Raw genomic sequence first — 13,653 nt, 5'->3', positions numbered from 1 at the left:
CTCGACCTTCTCTCCCATTTTTTCATTCATTAACTTCTCAAAGTATTCTTTCCATCTATTTAGCACACTACTGGCACCAGTCAACACATTTCCATCTCTATCCTTAATCACCCTTAACTGCTGCACATCCTTCCCATCTCTATCCCTCTGTCTGGCCAACCTGTAGAGATCCTTTTCTCCTTCTTTCGTGTCCAACCTGGTGTACATGTCTTCATATGCCTCTTGTTTGGCCTTTGCCACCTCTACCTTTGCCCTACATTGCATCTCGATGTACTCCTTTCGCCTCTCCTCAGTCCTCTCAGTGTCCCACTTCTTCTTTGCTAATCTCTTTCCTTGTATGACTCCCTGTATTTTGCGGTTCCACCACCAAGTCTCCTTCTCCCCTTTCTTACCAGAAGACACCCTTCCTACCAGAGGACACTCCAAGTACTCTCCTACCTGCCTGTCTGAATACCTTGGCAGTTATATTCCAGTCTTCTGGGAGCTCTTCCTGACCATCTAGTGCAGTGATTCCCCCAACAGTGGTTCGGGGTACATGAGTGTGCCGTGAGCGCTCTTCAGGTGTGCCATGGGAAGTTATCCAGTTTTATGTAATTGCTAAAAAAAAACATTTCCAAGAAATAATGTATCTTTATTCATCTATTTATGCCAGTGAGGCACAATGACAGACAGAAGAAAAAAATCCTCTTCTATTAGATGGCAGGAAGTACATACAGTAATTAATCGATCCATTTTTGGTGACATTTACTTTTGTTGGTGTGCCGTGGGGTTTTTCAATTGTAAAATATGTGCCTTGGCTCTATTGAGTTTGGAAATCACTGATCTAGAGCCTGTCTCACCTCTTTTCGAAAGGCCACAAAACATTCTTCCTTTCTCAACTTCCACCACCTGACTCTCTGCTCTACCTTTGTCTTCTTAATCTTCCTACCCGCCACCAGAGTCATCCTACACACTACCATCCTATGCTGTCGAGCTACACTCTCCCCGACCACCACTTTACAGTCGGTAACCTTCTTCAGGTTACATTGTCAGCACAAAATATAATCCACCTGCGTGACTCTACCTCCGCTCTTGTAGGTCGCTCTATGTTCCTGTCTCTTCCTTTAAAATAACCCCAACTCAATTTTTCTTCCCATCTACTCCATGATAAAATAAGTTGAACCCTGCACCTAAACCTCTTGTCTTGCTCCCTTTCCACTTGCTCTCTTGGATGCACAATATGTCAACCTTTCTCCTAATCATCATGTCAACTAACTCCTGAGATTTTCTTGCCATAGTGCTCACAGTCAAAGTGCCTACACTCAGATATATGGTCTGTACCTTTCTCCTCTTCTTCTGCCGACTAAGCCGCTTTTCTCTTTGTCTTTGACCTACAGTATCACGATCTACGGCTTGCACATTAACATTTAAGGGGGCGGGTGTAGGATGCCCGGGCCACGACCTAACCATTAAGGAATTCATATGATGAACGCTCGTATATGTTTTGTACAGTTTTACGCCAGATGCCCTTCCTGACGCAACCATCTGCATTTATCCGTTAAACCATAAATAACCGTTTACTTGCCATTTTGATAGCAGACTCACTCCCCTAAACAGCATTTGTTTGTAGTGTGACATGTCATATCCCCTTCCGATTGTTCATCATCATCATCGTCGTCTGTTTGTGATCCTCCACAGTGGTCTCCATCACTTGAGCTGTTCCTGGTTGTACTAAATGTCGTACCAGGATAGCACCGACTGCCAGAGAAAATTTCCTTGTGTGTTTTTACACACTTGGCCAATAAAACTGATTCTGAAGGCTCAGCCCCTCGTCTCTCCCCACTTTGACCTTCATCTTCTCTCGTCCAATGGACACCAGTGACTGGAACCTGTATGCGTTCCTCCTGCTCTTCCTCTTTCATGTGTACGACCTCTTCCTTCTCCTCTTTGATACACTGAACCTCTTCACCTTCTTCTTCCTCTTTGAAATGACCAGTCATTGACTGCTGCCACTCTGGATGAAGATAATCACTGACATCTGCAAGACAAAAGACAAAGTGGTTAAAATAATTTGTTCACAGTATTTAACTGCAACTGCACTATGTAGAAGAGGAAATGCGGTATTATCACTCAGTAACTCACAATTGCAGCAGATCACCACTGAATGAATGACTTTTGTTGTGACGGAGAACAAACATTCAGTATGGAAGCTACCAGTAAAAAAAGCCAGAACTGAAATGGCGAAATAATTTACATGGTCCATAATCCCCTAACATGTTATCTGTATTATGTATTGTTGTATTTTTAAACCAATAGACTGAAATTGTCAGTCATTTACATCATCTTATTTTCCTTTTGGCTTGTCCCATTAACGGAAGCCACAGCGTGTCATCTTAGATTAATGCATTTTTTTTTGGCACAGTTTTACACTGGTTTCCCTTCCTGATGCAACCTCTCTGCATTTAACCGGGTATAGAGCTCGTGCACGTTACATCACAGTTTGCGCGGCGCCATATTGCCGGTCAAACCTCGCTGCTCGGCAGTGCTGGAGTCGTTGAACTGGAGTAGATTTTTCAAATTGCCCAAGACCTGTTGTCCTGTTGGTTGTCACAATAGAGGAGACAATTCTTCAAAGAGATCATTCATGGGATACCAGCTGAAAAGACGAGAAAAGATTGATGGATTTCGGCAATTAAACGGGATGGACGGTGCCCAATGAAATACACACACCTGTGTCGCAATCACTTCATTTCAGGTAGGAGTTATTCTTCTCAATCTCAAATAAACAAGAAGTATTTACAATGCCAAGCTGACTCATTTAAGAGCAATGTGTATTTAAAAAAAAAAAAACCCTGTCACAGAGGAATTTACGGAGGTTAAAGTGTGGCTGCAATTCACTTCCATGTACGGAGGACACGACTCCTTGTTCTATTTTTTTCATAGTTAATGAATGCAAGTTTGTTTAAAACCAGGGGTCATTTATGTAAACTTTGGTATTCATATTGAAAAAAATGAGAAGTGTATAGAGATCGTGCACGTGATGGTGATCAACAAAATACACACCTGTGTAGTGATCATTTCAGGTAAGAATTATTCTTGTCAATCTCAAATTATCAAGAAGTATTTATAACACTGTTAGGTTTATCACCTAACTTGCCGGAATAGTTGCACAAATAACAGACAAGAAGTTGTCTTTCTTCTGATCAGGAGGACGTGAGAGATGGGCCAGTTACAGTCTCCAAACACATTCTGAACCAGCCTCTCACGTACTTTTTTTTTTTTTTTTTTTTAAATTAGAAAACACATGAGGTCAAAAAGATGGGTGAGCAGATGAAATGAACAAAGGTACAGTTTTTGGAGATGATGTGGCACATTCTTTGGTTATGATGGAGTTGTCCTTGGCCACTTGTAGGAAGATACTGTTGCATCTGTGTGTAGGAGCTCATCCTGTGAACAAGACTCTTCGAAGCAAGGATAATACTTTGGCTTTGTTGCAAGTCCATAATAAATATATTAACGATAACTAACATTTCCCCTCTGTTTATTATGTATTTGCACAAATTCTTATATCATCTTACAACTTCTTCTAATGAATATTTTTTTATGAAAATGAATACACGCACATGAAGAATAGAAAATCATCATCGTCGTCATGGTCATTCTTCACCATTCAAGGATACATCTCCACCACCTGTTCGTTTGTGGGTGAAATAACAGTGTTAATAAGTTTCACAATGAGAGCATGCAGACAAGGAATTCAACATCCACACAAGGTAAAAATTGCTGGAAAAAACAGCAATAACAGGGCTGTGCATCTTCCAAAGGCATTCATCCAGGTCTCTCACATGGAGGTGTCAATACCAGAACAAGCTGTTCAAGGTTCAAACCCCCTCGGTGGCATGACTCCATAGCTGTGTTGGCCTTCAGTGCGCAACATTGTTCTCTGAACATCGCACAGATTTCTCCTCTGTCAGCCAACCTGTGAAAAGAAACTCCGCTTCAAATGCCATAAATGAGCAGTTAACTATTCATGCAGTTGCAAACCCTCTCTGTGTCCAATTGCCCAATTCATGTACGTTGTGATGAATGGAGTTGATTCTGGTTATGTTTTTGTTGGTTGTACGCCAACAACCTGCGGACTCAAATCCTGCTGCCAAATTAATCAGCCAATTTATACCCATTTGGAACATCAGTGGCGTCGATGTATGTTAAAACACTTGTCGTTCCCATACCGTTTCTCTTCCGACCAAGGGTAAAACTGCATGTACAGTAGATGTAAATGGATGAACAGACAAATGGCAATAATCAAGTTATTGAAGCACAGTAACCTGTTGCATTTTTTTTATTATTTTTACCCCCACATCACCATCAGATGTCTGTATGTGGCAATGACTTAAATTAATTCTCAATCACAAAAATGGTTGTACACATCATTGCTGATAAATTTCCCAATTTGTTTGCGGTTCCAATAAATTTGATGTACATCATTAGAAAACAATGTTTTGTTTTTCAAAAGAAGTTACTGTATACACAGAATCCCATTTTTTTTCTTCATTATCAGGTACCGTTACTCTCATAAGTTCTCTTTTCTTAGCTGCTTACCCTCATAAGGGTCACGGGAGTGCTGGAGCCAATCCCAGCTGTCGTCGGGCAGGAGGCAGGGTGCACCGTGAACTGGCCGCCAGCCAATCGCAGGGCACATCGAGACCGATGGCAGTCACACTCACAATCACACCTAGGGACACTACAGAGTGTCCAATCAATACTGCACGCTCCTGGGATGCGGGAGGAAACTGGAGCGCTCGAAGGAAACCTACATAGGCATTGGGGAAACATGCAATTCCAGACAGGAGGAGCTCGGACTAAACCCCAGTCCTCAGAACTGTGAGGCCAAAGCCTCACAGCTGCGTCACTGTGATACCTTTTTTCTACCATGAGAACCCAATTATTATTTTGAAATGCCTGTTGCAATTTGAAACCATTTTTCTACATCTAACTTAGTGTTTATTTCAATCAACTCAAATTCCCTTTTTTTCTATGCGGTTATCAAATTTGTTTTCTAGGACCTCGGGTAGTTCCCTTAGGTACCACTCGAGCAGAAAAAATAAAATCCAACACCCAACAAAAAAATGTAACTGTTTAGTTGCCATTATGATAGCAGACTCAATCCCCTAAATGCCTCGGTCGGGGTGTTTTCTTCACAGGAGTGAGACGGAAGGGTTCTAAATAGCATGACCCCCTTTGTAACAGGACTACAGCGACTTTGGCAGTGGGAATGAGAACAGCTATCTTACCAATAGCCAATAAAACACATTAGTATTAACAATGGTTTCAAAATCAATAACCTTCTTACAATGAGACAAATGAACTCGAGTATTCCACTCTGCTATTTTTAAAGCTGTTGGCATGTTTGGTTGGAAAGAGTTTTATTCATTTTGAAAAAGCATCTATAATCACCAAACCCTTTTTTTTGCTTCACTTTTAATTCAATAGACTCATATGGATAGTTTTAAAACAGATATTGTGGCGTAATGAACCGTCCTTTACATTGGCTCAAATTACCTTGGGGATTATGTCTTGCACATGTCAAACCTGTCCTACATTTTTTTTAACAGAAATTTCTGCCATAAATTGTATAATGTTGATTGTATAGACTCATATCCCTCCTGTTTGAGATTTGACAAAATCATACCTCAAAATGGTCAACTATAAAACAGGTTTGTTGTTTGGACACACATCGTTTTTACAATGTTGTGCATATCTTTTTAATGTGTCTTTTATCAAAATTTTGTCATTTATCTTTTTTTTTAATGCAGCTTCCTTTAGTATTCTATCAGCAAAAGCATTTCCTAATGAAATCATATCTTTGTTTTATCTATGTGTGAGGCATTTGTATACAGTAACAGTTTTTAGGCATTTGCATTGCATTAAGTAAATCAACTAACAATTTTGCATGTGTTACTTTGGCCGTGGATTAATTCATCCCCTATTTATTTATTTATTTTCCCAGTGCTGTACAAAAACATGCACTGTTGCAAATGCACATTGGCTGTCTAAACCATGCATTTTCGAAGATGATCCATCTACAAATAGCGCTTCTCTTCTTTCTAAAAGCTGATCTTTCAGGCCACTGCTACTTTTGGCTCATATTTCTGCTAACTTTTGCTTGTTTTGCACCATCCTCATGACTTTCTCATGACGTGATAAAAATTGTTGCTGGGTTCGACGTCGCTTTTTTGTCTCAGTACGCAGTGCACTGACTGCATGTGGTACTCTTTAGAATCAGAGGATGGAACAAAACTATGGCTGAATTTGTTTCTACAGCAATAGATGTCACAATAACTGCTCTTACATACTGGGGTAATGCACATGCTCCGCTGAGTCTCTATGTTGCACTAAAACTGAGGTCATAAAATGACCTTTACAATCTCTGATCTACATAAAGGATTTGGGATAATCTGACACTAATTCTTCCTTCATCTCACAGAAAGCTTTTTCTGATTTTTCTGTCCATTTTAACAATGATGTCATTTTGAGGTCTTCCTCATACATTAATTTGGACAATGATGCAGTTATTGCTGCATAGTTTGTTTGTGGTTTTGGTACATTAACTACAACTTTTTTTTTTTAATCATCTAAAATTGTTCTTGCTCCGCTAAGGAGTGTCCTAAGATCTTATCTTGTTGTTAACTTGTTCTTGCTAACCTTGTGTCCCTCCTGTGCTAAATGTTTTAACAATGCTATTGTATCACTTTGCAAGTTTCCTTGTGGAGTGATGCAAGCAAAATACCATCTTCATGAAGTAGAATTTGATTGCCACTTGATAGTTCAAATGTGGACATACTAGCTGTCATAACTTGTGAATAAATTGTTGCCCTTTCACAGTATACTTGAGATAACCTGATAAATGTGTATTTTTGCCTTCAAATGCAAATGCAACAGCAACTCAACCCACTACTGTAAAAAACTTTGCATCTGGATTTAATTAATTCAGCAATGTGTATGTTTGTCTGGGACACAAGGTGCTTGCTGTGTTAACAGCAGCATTTACTGCTTGGAGGTCTTGAACGGTTCTCCAACCTCCTGATGGGCGTGCTTTTTTTTTTCTTGAAAAAAAATAAGTGTGTTGCAGGGAGAGTCTTGACATTCAATTATTACCCCTGCAGTAACTAATAACTCAGGGAGGCCGCGTAGCTCAGTGGTTAAGCACTGGTTTGGTAAACCAGGGGTTGTAGGTTCGTATCGCACTGGGACCTCCACTCCCTGAGAAGGGTTGTGTCAGGAAGGGCATCCAGTGTAAAAATTGTGCCAAACATATATGTGCGTTCATTTGAGATGACACGCTGTGGAGACCCCGAAAGGGACAAGCCGAAAGAAACAGACAGTAACTAATAACTCAATAACTGACTTTTTGCCGTCTAAGGCCTCTGGTTGTAATGGATATTGTCTCATCTGTTTTTGGTCTAATTTGTACAGGTTGTGCTCCTCTAATGAGTCCTACATCTGATAGTCCTATTGACCACATGCATTCTCTGACTTTTTAAAAATGTTTTTTCTTCCTATGTTAAGAGGTATGAGTCAATACTGTGTCACTTTTGATGAAGGTGACGGCCTGCACTAACCTGTACTTTTTAAATGTTCCTCGTCTAGTTTCCAATAAGTTGCTGTTTGGTCTCTTTTGACGAAACCACACAACCACTCTGACTGTGTGTCATATGGTTTAACAGTGACACATGTGGCAACATTAACTGTCTGTCCTTCAAGGCCTGTGGGAATCTGACCCTTGTGGCTGCCGTCCCCAGATTATCTGTGTGCAGATAATCAACTGTTATTTATTTATTTTTTCTCTTCTTTTTTCTGGAGTGTGTTTGTTGAGTTTGTTTTAATAATGAAAATCTGGGCCTGGAGGCTTTTTTTGTACCACATTGTTACATTAAGAAAGTCTTCATTTATCTTATCCTGTTGTTCTGTTGGGAAATGTTCTGCTTGCTGTAGCAGTGTCTTTCCCATAAAAGTTGTAGCTCATCTGTTTCTTTTTATCTTTCAGAATGTTCTCCACATGGAGGGCATGATTAAGATATTCCTCCTATGTGTCAGTAATGAGGCCAATGTAATGTTTGTTAACCCAGCTGTAATTTGTGTCTTTTAAACCTGCATGAGCATGTCAACAGCTGTTGAAATGCCCTATTCTCCATCTTCCTGCAGGCCACTGTAAATCTTGAATATAGTTGTCATTCTCACTCTGTATTCCTCAAAGGGCTCATCATCTTTTGTTTTTCTCATCCTATTTTAGTGTAATTTGCTCTGTGTCTAAAATGCTGAGTTGCTCTCTGAATTTTCAAATTTTCCATATCTTTCCAAGGATATATCTTTGTGTGAAGTGTTATCTTCCACAACCTTTTTTAACAACACCCATAGTTCAAGTCCTATACACTAAATAGTCAGGTTGGCGCCATTTTGTGTGTCGGGGTTGGTTACTTAGATCCTTGGTTACAAGTCGCCTAACTTGGTGATAAGTTGGTCATTTGTGCAGCAGTCTGTGCTGGAGATAGTAGTCTTTGTAATCTTTGACCATTTCAAGTCAGTTCTGTCTGATCAAGTCATTCTGCGTGGTGGTGTATGTCAGGGAAGGGAGTGTGGTTGGTTTTCTCTATTCAATATCATGTTCTTTCCTTAATCTGCCTCCTTCCTCTCTTGTAACCACCATTAGGTATCGTCAGACCTATCTTAGGTCATTTTAGTAAGTCACCTTTATTTCTACAATCTGTCATTTTTCAGGTAAATTATTTTTTGCGAATTAAGATGTCCAGCAGAATTGTATTTTGTTTTCTATTTAGTGTGTACTACGGTTGGCGTTTTTGTATTAGACAGGGTGACTGTTAAATACTTTTGGTTGGTATTCCTCAGGCTTCTACCGAGAAGGGCAGAGGAATCTTGCCATTGCATCCAAACAAGTCGTCACTTCCTATCTTGTCTCTGAAACACTTGTTTACACAATCACACACGGTTTATACTGCAGTTTTATTAGATTTTATACAGACTGTATTTTATTTTCCACAGAATTTGAGTACGTACACGAGTCCGGCCTCGTTACACGGAATTTAACTGTAACCTATAGAGACGAGTCCGCCCTTGTTACGGTCCACGGAATTTAAGTGCACACGAGTCCGCCCTCATTACGCAGAATTTAACTGTGACCGATACAGACGAGTCCCCCCTCGTTACATGGAATTTAACTAAGGTATACAGACAAGTCCGCCCTCATTACGCAAAAGTTAACTGTACTTCCTACACCTTACCTCCGTGTAGACTGCGATGCACCTTCGCGCAGACTTCCCGTCGACAATCACTCCTCATAAGAAAATTGTTCTTACCAGTTCTTGTCAGTTGTATTTCCGTCAACCCTCAGATCCCAGTTAGAGAGTTCGAGGACCAGTCCCTTAACGGGACTGTGTTGCCGTGGCCACGGTCTTCCTGGAAATCGACTCTGAAGCTGGGATCCTTTTTTAAATTAGAAAACACCCAAGGTCAAAAGGAGGGGTGATCAGATGAAATGAACAAAGGTACAGTTTTTGGTGATGATGTGGCACATTCTTTGGTTATGATGGAGTTGTCCTTGGCCACCTCTAGGAAGATACTGTTGCATCTGTGTGTAGGAGCTCATCCTGTGAACAAGACTGTTCGAACCAAGGATGATACTTTGGCTTTGTTGCAAATCCACAATAAATATATTAACGATAACGCTAACAAACACCAAACTGACTCATTTGAGAACAATGCATATTTCAAAAAAATACACCGTCTGTCACAGACATTTGCGGAGGTAAGCGTGTGGCAGCAATTCGGAGGAGACAACTCCCTGTCCTAAATTTTTTCCCGTCATAGTTAATGAATGTGAGTTAGTGTAAGACCAGTTGTCCAAGACAAGGAAGCGATTTAAGTCAAATTTCTTATCAGTGAAAACATCGACTTCGGCATTAAATATGGATCCTCTATGCCAACTGTCTATAATTTTTCCATGTACGTTTGTTTATCACCACCTTCTAAATGTTTAACAGTATCAGACAAAATTCTGGGTGTCATGCTACAAGACATTTTTGTTTTATCTCAACGGAATTAACTCGCAAAAATGCTTTGTTTGAATGGTAATGTGCAATGTCACTGTACTTTTATGAAGTCTGTGGACAAGCTCTATTCCCAGGCAGTCTCACATCCAAGTGCTAACAGGATTCCCACTCTTTTCTTTAAATTATTTTCCAGGACATTTTCAACTGCTAGAGTGCGAGTCAAGTTATCACAGCATCCACTAGTAACCGGCCCCCCTCCATCAAGCTTAGGAGAAGTGTTATTTTCTACAATTCGACCTTATATTTTGTACATTTAACCAGTGCTTCAATGTTTATTCCTCTACCTCTCTTGTACTTTCTCCACACGATATTTTCATATGTTCAATAAATGACCAAAACTATTTCCTTTAGTTAATCTGTTTACTTACTGTATTTAGTTCTCAGCGCAGTTTACTTTGTGGATGCAACACCTGCATTCTTAAAGTAAAAATCAAAATCACTGCAAAAATAAATAAAAATACAAACATCAAAATGAAGTTGTATCTTGCATTGCAAAAAGGTCAATATAAAACAAAGCAATGTAATTTCAATTAAAAAGTTCGTCTAAAAATAAAATCTCAGTTACTGTAGCTTCTTGACATTCTCCTGCAGATCTTTCACCATTTTGGCTATAGCTTGTAGCTCTTCCTTTTTCTCAGCCACACTTTTGAAATAAGCATTGGATTTGGACAGTAATGTGAAGTCCTGTTTTTTTTTTCCTGCATTCACTACCATTTCGTCTGCCTCCTTCTGTATCATCTCACTGCTTTTCATTATTCTTCTCTGTTTTGCTTTGACATTTTTTATGTCTTGCTGGAGTTCTGTTCTTTTCGTCTCATTTGCAGTTGGTCTTTTTTCTTATCTTCAAGGTTATAACTTGAGGTATAAAATACCTGCAGTATTACATATTATTATTAGGTAGTATTACGTATTATTATTAGTATTACTAGTAAGTGTGAAAAATCCTTGCTCAGTATAAAACATTCTCAGTGCGTACAAGTGCAAACCTCGAGGCAGAATTCAAGAAGTTTTCATACAGTTGCAGACTTGAAGAATTTTTTTGTCAGTTTAGTCAGTGGTAGAGCAGGATATGCAGCACTGTGGTACATGATGAAATGTCTCTTCACTCTGTCTCATGGACAAGCAGCAGTGGAGCGAGGGTACTCCATCAACAAGGAAATGCTAGGAGAAGAGAGAAGAGAGAATTGCACATGGTCCAGGATGCAATGGCTGAGCGTCCAGTTGATGAAGCCCTGGCAAAAGACTTAATCCAACACTGCAAAAGAGCAAGAATGAGGTATATTGGGTGTCACGTCCCATTGGAACGAGAGTAAGACCCAAATGCAGGACTCGGAAGGTGCAAGGTAGTTCAAGGAGACACGTTTATTATATGCAGAGGTAGGGGATCGAGCAGGCAGTCCGATGCAGCAGCGGTAGTTGGGACGTCGGGCGAAGAGAGCAGGTGAGCGGGCAGACAGGAGTCGGTACACAGGAGAACAATCAAAGCAGGCAGAAGTAACGAAGGAGTCAGGCTTACAAGGTTGGTCGGAGAACGGACGAAGGTCGGTACACACAGGTTCAATCAGGGATACCGGAGCACACGAACAGGACATGAAGATCAAACGAACTGGCGCCGGCCAGTTGTCATCGCGATCATATAAATCTACAGGATAATCAGGCTGCATGAGGCGCAGGTGTGCACCTCCCAATCAGCGCACCCGCGCGGCCACCCGCACAGCTCGTGCTGGAGTGGCAGGATCATGACATTTGGTTTAATATGGGTATCAATAAATGCATTTTTAAAAAATGTAACCACAACTTGCGTTTGGTTTCACTCGAGTTTTGAGCAATAGCATACATGTATCAACATTCTTGTGAATACAATTCTCATGCATTCTCAGACTTGTTTTAGTTGGTTGCTCATCATGTGTTGCCTTGTCTGAGAGAGACAGCCATACACAGGTTATATTCTTTTCACAAAGTCGTTTCAAAGCATCTTATTTTCTGCTAAAAGTTTAATGGAAAAATAGTTGAAATCTATTTCTGCTTGCAGACATCCTGCGTGGTGATTCCAGTGTGACGGGCTTCCTGTTCAGTAACTCGACGCTGCAACCGTCTTGAAAAAACGTTGGGTGTGACCCGACAGCTGCATCCTGTTGCTGTCTTTATGTCAAAAATAAGATGTGTCAGATAGGTTGCCATACCACAAATAGCAATGGAGCGAATTGATAACAATTGGGGTGTATGGCTTAAGGTTCATGTTTTGAGCTAAGCCACCAACTCAAATTGGACAACAGATGTCGCCAAACAAAATTACACTTGATTGGGTCACCAGCACGGCAAAGATCTCTCTGATAAAAGTAGCCTACCCACTTAACTTCTCATTGCATTGCATACGTATACCAAAGTCAGTAACCTTATATAAACCTGATTATTTTTCATATCTTTGTATTACATACATATATCGGGGTTAGCAACCTTAAGAACCCAATTATTGTTATATCTTTGTATTCACATCTTATTTCTGATATAAAGACAGTGACAGGATGTAGCTGTTAATCCACACCTAACATTTTTCAAGATGGTTGCAGGGTCATGTTACTGAACAGGAAGCCCGTCACACTCGAATAAACATGCAGGAAGTCGGCAAACAGAAATAGATTTTCAACTATTTTTCCACTGGACTAGCAGAAAATAAGATGCTTTGAAACAGCGTTGTGAAAAGAATATAACCTGTGTATGGCTGTCTCTCTCAGACAAGGCAACACATGATGAGCAACCAACTAAAACAAGCCTGAGAATCCATGAGAGAATTGTATTCACAAGAATGTTGATACATTTATGCTATTGTTCAAAATTAGGGTGAAACCGAACACGAGTTGTGGTTGTATTTTTTAAAAGATGCATTTATTAATTAAAGGAAGAATGACAAAATTGAGTGAAGCTAAAGAAGGGCGTGACAAGTCAAGCCAGGAATGGCAAATGGGGCCCAATAGGATGAACCAAAGGAGCCCCTTCCCACTAGGCGTAGATTCAGCCAATATTTTCCAGAATGTTCCACCAAAAAGCTATAAAAACCTTGGATACGGAAGTTGGGGGCTTTTTGTTCAGTTTTCGCTGACAAAGAGACAAGGTCTTTCTATAGGTGTAATAGTCGTGTGGAAAGCTGGCGGGGAGAAGGAATTGGCAACTTGGAGTGGCTAAATTGACGACTCTTTTTGAGATTGGGCGAAGGTAAAACTACTATAATAAGGTAATGGCAGGATAATACCAGCGATATTACGTGGTTACCTATGAAGGGCAAATTGGCTTGACAATTTATCCGTAATCCCGAAAAACCTTATTATTAAATTAGGCTTTGAGCTATATAGGACTTGATCAACCCTAACAGGCTCACTCAAAAATGTCTATTATCCCTAATTTCTGATGCTTTTAGACGCTTTAAATCTCACTTCACTTACGATGCTTTTTGCTATTTTTTTCATTTATCTTATCCTTCTTACCATCAGTTTTATCATTTTAACCATTTTTACTTTTATTGATTTATGTTCAATTAACATAGAATTTT

The 13,653-nt window shown here is 40.0% G+C and overlaps 1 long non-coding RNA gene across 2 annotated transcripts; it reads right to left on the bottom strand.

The window, feature by feature from the left end:
- Positions 1-366: 366 nt before the first annotated feature.
- LOC133493655 (uncharacterized) lies at positions 367-9,486 on the bottom strand. 2 transcript variants are annotated; one of them, XR_009793085.1, is made up of 4 exons: positions 9,354-9,486; positions 3,841-3,958; positions 2,508-3,670; positions 367-2,017 (listed from the first exon to the last, which is right to left on the bottom strand). It is a non-coding gene; the product is annotated as an uncharacterized LOC133493655 (long non-coding RNA). The 2 variants fall into 2 exon arrangements; XR_009793084.1 differs by having other exon boundaries at positions 2,508-3,958.
- Positions 9,487-13,653: the final 4,167 nt, after the last annotated feature.

The sequence above is a fragment of the Syngnathoides biaculeatus genome, chromosome 20 (assembly GCF_019802595.1).
Source record: "Syngnathoides biaculeatus isolate LvHL_M chromosome 20, ASM1980259v1, whole genome shotgun sequence".
Lineage (NCBI taxonomy): Eukaryota > Metazoa > Chordata > Actinopteri > Syngnathiformes > Syngnathidae > Syngnathoides > Syngnathoides biaculeatus.
The sequence above is the reverse complement of the archived record's forward strand: the minus strand, read 5'-3'. Positions and strand labels throughout refer to the sequence as shown.